Consider the following 14601-nt stretch of genomic DNA (forward strand, 5'->3'; position numbering starts at 1 on the left):
GGAATGCAGAAGCAGAAAGTTTGCTCTTAAATGATTTAAGCCAGGAATGTAAATGCAGGAACCAGTCGATGATGGGGAAAACAGTGGGGTGGAAAACAAAAGCCGCGGAAGGGCATGTGGATGAGGTCGCGGAAGCAGACTGACCATGGGAGTACATATGAAAATGTCAGCCACGTGATCCAACGATAATGGAGTTGTTGACCAACTGGGCAATCAATGAGTCTACAACAGATCCAGACACGAGGCGAGAAAACCCCCCCAATGGTGGAGAGCTTTGGGACCCACAGGTCCAAAGTCACCGGTTCCTCCTGCGCTCGCTACACTCACCACACGTTATGTCTCCCATTCCTCGTAGATCAGCACCTCCCTCCGCTATCACACACTGCCCAGCAAGGATCGCCGGGCCAGGAACAGGAATCCAGGGAATTTCCCTTTCTCAGCCGAAGGGAGATCTGTTACAAAGCTGGCCCATCCATCCCTCTGATCCCAGAACCGCCCCCATCCCACTGATCCCAGACCCCGCCCCCAGCTCCCACTCTCCTGTTTCCACTCGCCTTTCCCCGAGAGGTCAAGGTCACCCCTTGCAGTGAGAGAGAGTTAAGCAAGTACAGTGCTCGCAAAACGTAGCAACACTTCCTCTTATCAGGCTCCAGTTACATTATTTCTCTTTATTTGCTTAGCTCAATCATTAATTTTCACTGCAGTTCTGGCACTTCACTACCCACCAGCTTGTTTTCACTATTCATGGTTATCTGACATGGGTGTAATTAGGTTTTTTTAAATTTCATTAGAGGTGACATTTATATCCCACTGTATTTCATCTAGAACAGGTTTCTTTCCACCAGCTCTTCCGTATACTTCCATGAGAGTTTCAAGTTTATACTTCTGTTTGTAAATCAACAACTTGATCAAATCTCTGTTCTCAGCCTTCTTTTCACATCTGAACCAAATCTCCTCAATTTGATCATTCTCTGGAACAATCGCCTATGAAATGTCCGGTTTCTCAACATTTCTTTCGAAAATCTGGTAATATTTTAGTCAGCCAAGCTATGACCAAACTTCCCATTGATTGCAATACACATTCCCTCTCATAAATGCACTTGTTGCGTCATTTGTTTTCCTACATTCTACTTTATTTTCATTTTTGTGTGACTTCCTTATGTTTGCTCTCTGTTTATTCTGGAAATTCTGTTCTCGCTCAGTGAAGAACACTAAAATTCAAGTCGAATTTTGATTAAATTGTAAAACATGATGTGTAATGGGAACATGCTGAACTTGAACCTCACATGGCAGATTAAACATAGGAACAGAAGTTGGCCTTATAGACCCTGGAGTCTGTTCCACCATTCCATTAGATCATGGTTGATCTGTATCTCAATTCAATTTATCTGCCTTTGATCCATATCCCTTCATACCCTTACCTAAAAAAAATCTATTCATCTCAATCTTGAAAATTTCAATTGACTCAACATCCACAGCCTCTTTTTTTTGGGGGTGGGGGGGGCGGGAAAGAAGAAAGAGAAAGAGTTCCAGATTTCCACTACCCTTCTGTGAAAAAGTGCATCCTGATTTCACTGCTAAATGTCCAAGCTGTAACTTTAAGACAGTATTATGATTTCCAATTACCAAGGCAACACAAGGTAGAACTTCCAACACAGCCAATCGCTTTATTAACTATGATCAAATACAGAAGTACATAAAAATTAATGACAGCTGGAAGATGCAGGCAACTTCTTACTGTATCTTATAGTGCTCTCATATTAGTCGTAACTATGAACCACAATCTCTTGCTCTCGGCAATTTGCTCAACGAATTATTTTCCAGAGCCCAGTGGTTTCACAGTACAGTCCTATACTTTCGGTAGTTTTCAGACCAAAAATACCTAGTTTGGATCAATACTTTTCTATGATTCTTATTCTCAAAACGCAGTGAGGGCTGTCATCTGGTGCATGAAAATAGATAAATGGACTCTTGCAGTTTTAAAGATATCACTGATGGTAAGACACAGCAACAATGCAGAATGGGACAGAAATTTTTATTGGGTTGGCAATTAGGTAGATCAGGTTTATACCTTTTCCTCCCACCATGCAAATGTGTGTGTTAAAGCCACCCATTTGCAAAATTCCCTGGGGGCACTTTCCCTGTCCTTTATTCCCATCACTAGAATGCAATACACAAACACACATATGCATCCATCTCTATATTATATAATTATATCTCTGTGATTGGCAGAAGAACCAGAGACGACATGAAGAAAAGCTGTTTTTTAAGGAAATGAATGGTTAGGATTTGGAATGTACTGCCTGATAGGGTGGTGGATACAGGTGCAATACAAGTAGTAGCTTTTAAAAGTGAATTGGATAAATACTTGAATGAGGAAAAAAAATACAGGTATATGGAGAAAGGGTGGGACTAGCTGGATTGCTCTTTGGTCTGGTCTATATGTGACTCCAGACCCACAGCAATGTAGTTGACTCTTAACTGCCCTCTGAAATGGCCTAGCAAGCCACGCAGTTGTAACAAACCGCTACAAGAAACAATAATAAGAATAAAACCAGGCAGACCACCCGGCATCGATCTCAGCACGGCTTCAGACACAACAACAGCACACCCAGCCCAGTCGACCCTGCAAAGCCCTTCTCACCAACATCTGGGGACTTCTGCCAAAATTGGGAGAGCTGTCCCACAAACTAGTCAAGCAACAGCCTGATAGGTATGATCTTGTGAGTATGACTTTCAGCCAATATCCCAGACTCCTCCATCACCATCCCTGTGTATGTCCTGTCCCATCAGCAGGACTGACCCACCAGGTACAGTGGTATATAGTTTGGTGTGAGTGACCCTGGGAGTCCTCAACATTGACTCCGGATGCCATGAAGTTTCATGGATTCAAGTCAAGCATGGGCAAGGGAACCCCTGCTGATTACCACCTACTGCCCCCTCCCCCTCAGCTGATGAATCAGTACTCCTCCATGTTGAGCACCATTTGGAAAAAGTACTGAGGGCAGCAAGGGCACAAAATGTACTCTGGGTGGAAGACTTCAATGGCCATCACCAAGAGTGGCATGGTAGCAGCACTACTGACCGAGCTGGCCAAGGTCCTGAAGGACATGGCTGCCAGACTGGGCCTGCAGCAGGTGGTGAGAATACCAATACGAGGAAAAAAACCTACTTGACATCGTCCTCACCAATCTATCTGTTACAGATGCATCTGTCCATGACAGCATTGGTAGCAATGATCACTGCACAATCCTTGTGCAGATGAAGTCCCGTCATCATACTGAAGAAACCCTCTATCGTGTTGTGTGGCACTATCACCGTACTAAATTGGATAGACTGAACAGATCTAGCAGCCCAAAACTGGGCATCCATGAGGCGCTATGGGCCATCATCAAAAACAGAATTGTATCCCACCATAATCTGTAACTTCATGGCCCGGCACATCCCTCACTCTACGATTACCACCAAACAAAGGGACTAACCCTGGATCAATGAGTGCAAAAGAGCATGCCAGAAGCAGCACCAGGCGTACCTAAAAATGAGGTGCCAACCTGGGGAAGCTGCAACCCAGGACTACATGCATGCTAAACAGCAGAAGCAGCATGCTATAAGCAGAACTAAGCAATCCCATAATCAACAGATCAGATCAAAGCTCTGCAGTCCTGCCACATCCAGTCATGAATGGTGGTGGACCATTAAATCACAAATGGGAGGAGGTTCCATGAACATCCCCATCCTCAATGATGGCGAAGCTAAGCACGTGAGTGCAAGAGACAAGACTGAAGCATTTGCGATCATCTTCAACCAGAAGTGCCGAGTGGATGATCCATTCAAGGGATATACGAGTCTGCCTTGCCTTTCTTTCCAGTTATTTGCAAGTCTCTCCTAATTCAGTATCGCAATCATCTCAACCCCTCATCTAATTGACAAAAAACATAACAGACAAGAAAATAAGATAGTGAAACAGTAAACTGTCACTGCAGTGTTGTCGTTAGGTGCGTTTACTACATTGGTATCAATACTAGAGAAGTGGAAGTCACACAAAACAAATATGCTTTAATGTTGCATGGCACATTTAAATCATTACCTAAAATTGCTCCCAGCACAGTTGCTACCAGACAGACCTTTATCCCCAGTGCTGCATCCTATGACGATACATCTCAAATGCTCCTTCTACACACAACTGAAATCTGTAACTGTACATTCACAGTTCATGTGAGCATGCTATGAAAGTCACACACATTTCCCATTTACTAAAATTCCACCGAAAACACAATTTAGCAAAATAGTTCCAGATTCGAGCAAGATACAACCAAAAGGTGCAATGTCACATTGGTCTACTCACATTCGATAAAATCTACTACAGACAATAATAATACAATCTTGGGATTTTAATGCGTTTTTGAAACTCAAACTGCATAATTTCCCTGCAACATGGGTAAAGAGGGTTGAATAGGGCTAGAATTCTTGGTTCTGATCTTTATAAGCTACCCCTGTGGATGTGCATGTGTGGACATCTGATGATGATGGGATCTGCTACGACTGCATATAGTGTCCCAGCACCATCCAACTCAATAACACAAGAAAAAATGGCCACTTGGGTAAAGTAAGAAAAGCAACCATGCCTGTGGAACCATACCACAAGGAGTCGGTGAGGGGAGAAAGTTAGTGGAAAACAAAACTCAAAACAGATGGTGTAGCAGCAATAAATATCTCCTATGCACTCACAACCTGTCGCGTGTTCTGAATCCAGAGCAGCAATGAACTTTAGGAAGACAAACCACATTTAAGCCAACAGGCTTCAATGTTGCAACAAAATGCTTCTTGTGTGATCATTTTAATTATTAAAAATTACCATATAGATCATCACAGCCGAGCCCTAGCCTGTGCTCACCTGATGTCTATACATGCCCACCTCCTAATTTCAGTCAGGGGTAGGAATCTTGGCTGATTTTCCTTGTTTAATCCATAGGTTCGAAGGCAAATTTTACCACCAACACCCTGCTGACATTCAGCACAAATGGAGGTTGGAATCTGGGAGTTTTCTGATCGGTAAGGCTCACTATACTAAATAAACTTGCTGAGCATCAGGGGAAGAGTGCCATATGACCTCCTGAAGTTGGAAATAAGGCACATTGCTGGGCCAGAGTGCAAGAATCTTTAGCATCAAGGGAGTATCTAATGCTGAAAATGGGTACGCAAAAAAAAAAACTGCACATATGCAAAAGCATCTGATACTTGTATTAAATATTTTAAGTATTTAGTCGGTCTCCCACCAGCATAAACCAGTGACAGACGCGGATGCTTTATAAATCCAGATCTGGCAACAGCTATTCAGATAATAGTAATACATGATTATGTGATTAAAATAATAAACGCCAAGGAAACAAGATAAAGGATGCAAAACAATCTCAAGCTTCAGATGACTTGTGTATAGATCATGCAGGTTGTCATCTTGACATGGTTACAGCTGTGAAATTCCCCATAATTGTCTTCCAACACAGAGCACAGCAACCCTAGCACATACATAAGATTACATTTTATAGAAAGACAACTTTCAACTTTGCTCCAACTTTTTCATTTTAACATGGACCACCAGATGAAGGAAAAGCAAAATCAATTGATTAAAAGTCTGTTATCCATTACCATCTGAGGATCAAGTAGGAATAGCACTGCACATGTTGGAAAATACTCCAACCTAGTCCTAGTTCTGCATTGCAGCTATTACCAAATAAACTCAAAGCATCAGCTTGTTAATACGGATTCTTTTTCCCTCAATCTGTTTCAGCGAATACACTGACACGCGAACACCTCTTGCCTTTTCTGTAAAATACCTTTATTGAAGATTCTCCGGCCGGGACTTGTCAAGACAAAGGGACACTCTCAATCAGAGCCCGTTTACCTTCCCCTGGACAAGCCCTTTTTCAGCGCGAAAAGCACAGTAGATATACATTTTCAAAACAGAACACATTTGATTAGCACTTGGTCTATCCAATCCCTTTCTGCCCCCCCCCCCCCCTTTACACCGAGAGTAGAAGCCAAACCTTGGTTACATTCCCTGATTCCTGTTTGACTGCAATTAGAACAGTCTTTACAGTAGAGCTGTGCATGTGCCTGGATGTATGCATGGGCAGAGATCTCGGCCAATTATTTAAGAACGTAATTTTTCAGAAAGTGGGAAGGGGAAACCCGCACTCACTAAACATTTAAGTTGAGACCAGATAGTTTTACAAAGTGCCTGGGAGATCCAGTGGATTCTGAGTACTCGGTAAACCAGGTTTCACAGTACTCGATTTACACCATGTATGATGTCAAACCAAAGCAGTGTAAAAATCCCCTCCCAAGGAGCCTCACTCTGCTTTGATCGAGAGTTACATCAGACCATACATTGGACCATTGATTCATACCACCAATTTAGCATCAGTACAAAGGTGAAATTACAGGTTGTACCTTTCCAGTCCGGCACCCTTGGGACCTGACTAGTGCTGGACCAAAAAATTTTCCGGACCACGGGAACCCTAGCGTTGCGTTGTCAGCAGTACCCTAGACTTACTGCTGACAATGACCCGGCTGTATTCTGCCTACTGCGCAGTATTTCTAAGGCCCAGCTTTAGCGCCTCAGTCAGCTGCCAGGCTCCTCGCTCTCTCTCTCCACGCCGGCCCAACTAAGGAGGTAACACCGGAGGCAGCGGGTAGAAGAGGAGCAGCCAGCCCCAGGACACAGCGTGGGTCGCGACCCCCACCGGGAATAATGCCGGACCAAAGAATCCCAGACTGGAGAGGTACAACCTGAACTCACACCAGCTCTCAATTTTCAGTGTAAATGCACCCTAAATCATCACAACTCCCAACCACAGATAGCCAGAGTCTGCCTCAATTCCAGATCTAATAAAAACTTGTATAGGGTTCCTCATGTGCAAGAATATCTTAAGAGCAACGTTCTACATAGCAGTACATCGAATGTTCTAAAGCGGAAGAAGGGATGTGCTCAGGATGCTGCTTGTGCAGTACACTTGGACGTGTATAGATTAATTCCCTTTGCTGGGACAAACACGAAATGCAATGGTAAGAATTTGAAATTCTACCCCACAATGCAAACAAAAAGTAAAAAAAATTGCTGATGGAAATCCAAGAAACCAGAAAATTCAGGAAATATTTAGCAGGATAGTCAGCATCTATGGAGAACAGATACGTTGACAGTTCAAGTATTTCAGATAAACAGAATTTGAAAATAAACAGAATAAAGGGAAGGGGGAAGGGTAAAAATACAAAACACACACGCAGGCAGAGAGATAGAATGACCTGTAAAGCGCTTAAGTGGGAAACAGGAGATGGTTAAATGGCTAAAGTGATATTCACAAGACAATAGGAGGCATAATGAGAGAAACCAAAGTCATTTACGAGACAGAGAATGCACGAATAACAAACTGTGGGGGAAGCAAGGCAGGTAGAAATGGAAAGAAGAAATACTGGCAAAGCAAAACAGGCTCCAGCAACCCTGAGGCCTGGAAGAAAGAAAGAAGTGGGTTGATAGTGCAGTTTGCAACCATTATGTCAGTACTGTATTCCAATGGGATGCTCTCAACCCCAAGCACCAGCTCCTGATCCAAAATGCCAGCACATCCATCCCTTACCACAAGAACTTCCAGCCAAAGAGGAAGTGGGAATTATAGTTAAGGTCAATTAAGGCATACTTGAAGTCAATATTATGGACAGCGGATTGTCAAGTATCCAATAGAAGTGTCCCTCATGCTTGCATTGAGCTTCATTGGAATAGTGTAGAAGACCATAGAAGGAAAGGTCAGAGTGGGAGTTGGGAAGAGAACTGAAGTGCCAAGTGACAGGGAGCTCGGGGTTGCACTTGTAGACAGAAGATGTGTTCAACAAAACAGTAATTTACTCTGCATTTGGTATCCCCAGTTTAGAAGATACGGATCATGAACAGAAAATACGACATACTAGGTTTAAGGAAGTACATGTAAATTGCTCCCTCGCCCAGAAAGAGGAGAGCGCACAGGACAGTGATATTGAAGGAGGTGAATGGACAGGTGTTAAATCTCATTTGATTGCACGGAAAGGTGCCAGGGCAAATGAAGCAGGTGCTAGGGGCAGTGCAAGCGTGAACCCGTGAATTATGGGAGTAACAATTGCTTCAAAAATAGGAGAGAGGGGAAGGAACAATGTGTTTGGTGGTGGGATCATGGCAGAAATATCAGAACATACTCTATTAAATGCCAAGACTGGTGGTGTGGAAAGTGAGAAGGGGGAACCCATCATGGATGTATGGGGGTTGGGGGAGGGAAAAAAGGGAAGGATGAGAACAGAAGCACAAGAAATGCAACTGACCCAATCAAGGGTACCTTTGACCACGAGTCCATGATTGAGGAAAAATAATACAACATTTTGGAAGCTCTGGTGTAGAAGGTGACATCATCAGGGCAGAGCTCTTACATGGCAGATGGACCTCTACCTTAATGAGGCAGAACACAAACTCTGATAACTCCCATTTCTCCCTGGACCACAACCCCATTACTGAACACTGTCATCATTTCTCAGACCGTTCCTGACCTCATCTTCCCTGCAAACCCGCCCCGCCCCACCCAATCCTGCATAGCCCACTTCTACCTCGTCCGTAAGTTGCAAGATAGGACTGTGCTGATGGACTGATCATTTCCACCTGCTTCTGTCCATTGGCATCTATTACAAGTCCACTAACTCCCACAGCTACCCAAATTATACTTCTTCCCACCAGCTTCTGGTAAGGAGCTCACTCCTTTCTCCCAGGTTCTACATTGCTTTACATTTGCTCCCATGATGCCAACTTCCCCAATGGAACATCATCCTCTTTCCTCAATTGCATTTCGGGGGCACGGGAGGGATAGGTTGCTGCTTGCAGTGGGCTCTTCTCTTCTCAGGCTCCTGGAGGCTGCTCCACTTTGCCAGTTTTCCATGTTTCCATTTCTAACTGCCTTTCCCCCCTCCCCTCTTTTGTCTGTAATTTCTCTCATTATGCCTCTTATCTTATGTTAATATCACTTCAGTTATTTAATCAATTTATTTTTTCCTCTTTACTGCCTTTTCTATTTCTTCTCTCGTGCATGTGACTTTCTCCCTCACCCATCATTCTTTCCTTTTTCAATTTGCAGTATCTTCCAGTGCTGATAAAAGGACCTCCACCTGAAAAGTCACTCATCTGTTAGCAGATCAGATAGCCAACATCTGAAGAGAAGAGTTTCCACAATATAAACAGTTTTGTCATATACATCAGCAGGAATCTGACACCAAATGTACCTGCAAATTCATTTTAACCCAATGTCCTCTTCCTATATTAGATGTGGAACACAAACTGGTTTTGCAAGGATGTTTAATCCACTAGTTTGAAAAATGGGAACCACGACCAATATTTTTTTTTTTCAAATCACAATGATCCCTTGTTCTGTTGATGCCGAAAAAAAATTATTAAGGCCGATCAGCAGAAAATAATGGGGCTGTTCGAGAATTGCTGGGACAGGCACAATGGGTCGTTAGTCGTGGGCTTCTTCAAGGGGGAATTCAAGTCTGGAACAGCGGCAGGAGAGGAGGATGACTGAGGGCTGATGGTTTGGGGCAGGGATGGGGAGGGCACGAAATATCCAAGAGGCCAGAGGAAAGGTGGCACAGCCAGGGGAGAAGGGAAACAGTATTGGAAGAGTAAGTAACATAGAGGGCTTGAATTTTCTTTTTGGAAAAGGGAGATAGAAGGAACGTGTTCAGGTCCAGAGCAGCAGTCAAAGCATGTCCATAAGTAGGCACAAAGAAAATTCAGGCTAGATATGCACGGCAGAGATTCGGCAAGACGTGGTCATAAACTGACAGTAGGGAAGAGACTTACTGAGAAACAATCTAAAGTTCAAGTCTGGGAGCCAGAAGGCTGTGTCAGGATGAACTTCACCAACACACTTAAAAACTTTGAATTTGCTTTTAAAATTATAATGTAGATGTGCCAAGTACACTATAGTCACATAGATGAAAAAGGTATAAAGATAAAAGATAGTGACCTAGGAATAGGTTTATAGTATTATGACTGCTGTCGCAGTTGTGGCAGTTCAGTCCTACTATGTCAATACAAGAACATTGGACGCAATTATAGTAACTTACCATTCTGTACATTGTTTGTAGCCTTACATTACAGAAGTACCTCATCTTAAAAGGAGTAAACAAAATGCTAACTGATCAAGGAAGTTTTAGGCAGTAAATCACAAGCGGGTTAAATTGAGATTTGTATCCTAGATATTGTTGCCAGGATGTGTCCAGAGACCTAGATATTTTTGAACACAACAAATCTGCCTTTCAGTAGTAGTTATGCCAATTAAAAAAATTACATGTAAAATCAATTGACAGCAGGACCTGTAATTAACAAAGCCATTGGTCTAGTAGCACAAGAGAAACCAAAAACACATTTACGAGGGGAAGAAAAGTATACACACACATTTGCATTGGATGCAAATGACAAGCATGTGCTGCCATTCACAAATCCAACAGATCAGCCAACATTCCAACTCCACTCATTCTTTTTTTAAGGATACAATTATACTGTAGCAATTGATCGGAGATCAGTCGCTACAGTATCTATCCATTTGCTTGCTTATACTGCCTGCCTGGAATTTAAACTTCAAAATCCAGGGGACAACATTCATTCACACATATAGGGCCCAAGTTTCCACAAGAAAAAAAACGGGCGCCCGTTTTTCGCGCCTAAAAAAATCCTCGGTAGTCTCCACCGACTTACAGGTCCTGTGGCACGCGGCGCAGCCGGCACGAGCTGTGGGGGGGCGGAGCCAGGTCCCTGCGCTGAAAACAGTGCCGGGACCTCTGCACATGCGCGCTACAGTCGGCACGCAAGTGCAGTAGCTCCAGGCGCCGAACTGTGGGAGGGGCCCGAAGCACGCAGCCCCTAGCCCTGGCTGAATGGCCTCACTGGGGCTGCGTGAATGAGGCTCCTCCCATGGCCAGCTCCTGCTCCCCACCCGACCAGACCCGACACCCGCTCCCCGCCCCCCGACCAGACCCGACCCGACACCCGCTCCCCCCCGCCCCGACCGAGACCCGACACCCCCCCCGCCCCGACCCAAGACACGCTCCCCCCCCCCTCCACCCGACACCCGCTCTCCCCCCCCGACCCGCTCACCCCCCCGCCCCGACCCCCACTCTCCCCCCCCCCATCCCGACCCCCGCTCTCCCCACCCCCGCCCCGACCCGACACCCGAGACCCGCTCCCCCCCGCCCCGACAGAGACCCGAGACCCGCTCCGACAGAGACCCGAGACCCCCGACCCGACTCTCTCTCCCTCTCTCTCCCTCTCCCTCACTCTCCCTCCCTCCCGCTCAGCGGCACAAACAGCTGCAGAATTCTCCCTGGCTGAAGCACTTTCACACAGGTAGGAAGATGGTTTATTTAATCTTTTCTTGGCTTATAAATGTTTATTCAGGTTGGATTTATTTGTATAATATTTGTAGAAGTATAAATAAGGATTTATTGTCAAATTTAATGAGTTCCCTTCCCCCCCCACCCCACCTCGTTCTGGATGCCTAATTTGTAACCTGCACCTGATTTTTTAATGTGTAGAACAGGTTTTTTCAGTTCTACAAAAATCTTCACTGGTGCCATTCTACTTTAGTTTGGAGTACATTTTCACTGTGGAAACTTTCAAATCAGGCGTCAGTGGCCGGACACGCCCCCTTTTGAAGAAAAAATTCTGTTCTAAACTAGAACTGTTCTACCTGACTGGAACTGCAGAAAAAAAAATGTGGAGAATTGCGATTTCTAAAATAGTCCGTTCTCCACCAGTTGCTCCTAAAAATCAGGCGCAAATCATGTGGAAACTTGGGCCCATACAGAGCACATCTTCCAGACATTACATTTTAAATGTTCTGAGAGTATAGGCAGGAATATTTGCATTTTCAACAGACTTAAATTAACTGTAAGGCAAGGTAAGTTTACAGCGTGTCAAGCAGCTTCAACAGACCCAATGAACATTTGATAAACCTGCTGACATTACACTGCAGTTAGACTCAATGTTGAGACAACGACCCTCTCCAAGGGGTTTCACACCTCTACTGTCAAATCAGGAGTCAATGGCACAGTTATAAATGGTGATCTCCCAAGTTTACACCACTAGTGGTGGTGCCTTGACTGACAGTTGCATATATCAGGACCTCCCATAGCTGCTGCCCACTATTTTCAATCTATTAATCATCAAAAGTTGCAAAATCAGAAAATGGCAGTGAATTATATTAAACATTAAGTTCATGTAAAGCAAAAAACAACTCACAAAAGCACTAAAAGTTGCAGTATAAACACAACAACTTGCATTTTATAACGCCTTTAACATAGTACATCACAAGGTACTTCACAGGAGCGTTATCAAATAAAATTTGACACAGAGCCACATAAGGAGATGTTAGGGCAGATCTTGGTCAAAGAGGTAGGTTTTAACGAGCATCAAAATGGAAGAAAGTGAGGCGGAGGGAATTCCAGAGCTTAGGGCCTTGGTAGCTGAAGGCATGATCATGAATGTTGGAGCGATTAAAATCGGGGATGCTCAAAGGCCAGAATTGGAGGAGTGCAGGTATCTCGAAGGGTTATAAGGCTGGAGAAGGTCACAGAGATAGGGAGAGGACAGGCCATGGAGGGATATGAAAACAAGAATGAGAATTTTAAAGTCGAGGCGTTGCATAACCAGGAGCCAATGTAGGTCAGCGAGCACAGGGGTGATAGGTGAACGGGACCGAGTGAGAGTTAGGACAGAGGCAACCAAGTGCAGGTGCAAGGGGGGGGGGGTCAGTGCTGGATGCGGGCAGTGTGCGCGGGGTGGAGGGCAGTGCTGGGTGCAGGCAGTGCGGTCAATGCTCGGTGCGGTGGTGGTCAGCGCAGGGTGGTCAATGCTGGGTGCGGGGGGGGGTGGGAGATCAGCGCTGGCTGCAGGGGGGGGGGGGGATCAGCGTTGGCTGTGTGGGGGGATTAGTGCTGGGAGCGGGAGAGATCACTGCTGGGTGCGGGGGGGGGGAAAGAGAGCGGTCAGCGCTGGATGCGGGGGTCAGCGTTGGGTGCGGGAGGGGTCAACGCTGGATGCGGGGGGGGGGGGGTTTGGTCAACGCTGGGTGCGGGGGGGGGGTTTGGTCAGCGCTGGGTGCGGGGGTGATAGTCAGCGCTGGGGGCAGGAGAGATCAGCGTTAGGTGCAGTCAACGCTGGGTGCGGGGGTGGGATAGCGCTGGATGCGGGGAGGGGGGTTTGGTCAGCGCTGGGTGCGGGGAGGGGGGTTTGGTCAGCGCTGGGTGCGGGGGTGTCAGCGCTGGGTGCGAAGAGGGGGGGGTTTGGTCAGCGCTGAGGGCGGTAGAGATCAGCGCGGGAGGGGGGTCGGCGCTGGGTGCGGAGAGGGGGGGTTTGGGCAGTGCTGGGTGCGGGGAGGGGGGGGTTTGGTCAGCGCTGGGCAGTGCTGGGTGCGAGGGGATCAGCGCTGGGTGCGGGGAGGGGGGGTTTGGTCAGCGCTGGGTGCGGGGCAGTGCTGGGTGCGAGGGGGTCAGCGCTGGGTGCGGGGAGGGGGGGGGGGTTTGGTCAGCGCTGGGGGCGGGAGAGATCAGCGCTGGGTGCGGGGCAGTGCTGGGTGCGAGGGGGTCAGCGCTGGGTGCGAGGGGGTCAGCGCTGGGTACGGGGAGGGGGGGTTTGGTCAGCGCTGGGTGCGGGGCAGTGCTGGGTGCGAGGGGGTCAGCGCTGGGTGCGGGGAGGGGGGAGGGGGGGTTTGGTCAGCGCTGGGTGCGGGGCAGTGCTGGGTGCGAGGGGGTCAGCGCTGGGTGCGGGGAGGGGGGAGGGGGGGTTTGGTCAGCGCTGGGTGCGGGGAGGGGGGGTTTGGTCAGCGCTGGGTGCGGGGCAGTGCTGGGTGCGAGGAGGGGGGGTTTGGTCAGCGCTGGGGGCGGGAGAGATCAGCGCTGGGTGCGGGGCAGTGCTGGGTGCGGGCGGTGTGTGCGGGGAACTGAACACCAACACTTTCTGCTCAGCGCTGCACGGACACGTAGGCGGAGGCCCGGGAGCGGGGAGAGCGGCGGCGGCTCCTTAACAAATCTCCAGCCCTCAATACACCGGCCGGGCCAATATTGGGAGAAGCGCCTCTTTCCCAGCGAGACACAGGGACAAGAGCCGACCGGCCGCCACTCTCACGGTTAATGTGATTATTTGTAGACTGTCACTCGGTTTGGGAGCGAGGCCGAGGCCCCGGCCCTCTATCCCGGGCTCTCACCTCCTCCGTGTCCTCGCGGCTCCTTCTTTTTCTGCCGTTTATGTTGCGACCTCGATCCGCGCGATCATTGAATCGGCTCCCGGAAGTGAACGTGGCAACAACATCCGGGTCTCCACACCTTCTGGCATCTGTCCAACATCCGGGACCCGCATACCCTGGCACCTGACGCAATATCCGGGTGTTCGCGCACCTTGCACCTGCCCACCATCCGAGTCCACACAACATCCGGGTCCCGCACAGCCTGACACCTGCCCAATTTCAGGGTCCAAGGACAGGCTGGTGCCTTCCCAACATCTTGCTCCCTGCACAGCCTGGCGCTTTCCCAACA

At 47.3% G+C, this 14601-nt stretch overlaps 1 protein-coding gene across 10 annotated transcripts in view; it reads right to left on the bottom strand.

Annotated features, from left to right (window-relative positions):
* The window catches only part of arfip1 (ADP-ribosylation factor interacting protein 1 (arfaptin 1)), a 271399-nt gene extending 257023 nt beyond the window's left edge, over positions 1-14376 (bottom strand). For 7 of the 10 annotated variants that reach the window (XR_011590530.1, XM_070871433.1, XM_070871431.1 and 4 more), the window contains exon 1: positions 14274-14357. The gene's annotated coding sequence lies outside the window, so the exon portion shown is untranslated. Of the gene's footprint in view, positions 1-14273 lie in introns of all 10 variants that reach the window. The other 3 variants (XM_070871435.1, XM_070871427.1, XM_070871432.1) reach the window with 3 other exon arrangements.
* Between the last annotated feature and the right edge of the window lie 225 nt (positions 14377-14601).

This window comes from Pristiophorus japonicus, chromosome 2 (assembly GCF_044704955.1).
Source record: "Pristiophorus japonicus isolate sPriJap1 chromosome 2, sPriJap1.hap1, whole genome shotgun sequence".
NCBI classification, from domain to species: domain Eukaryota; kingdom Metazoa; phylum Chordata; class Chondrichthyes; family Pristiophoridae; genus Pristiophorus; species Pristiophorus japonicus.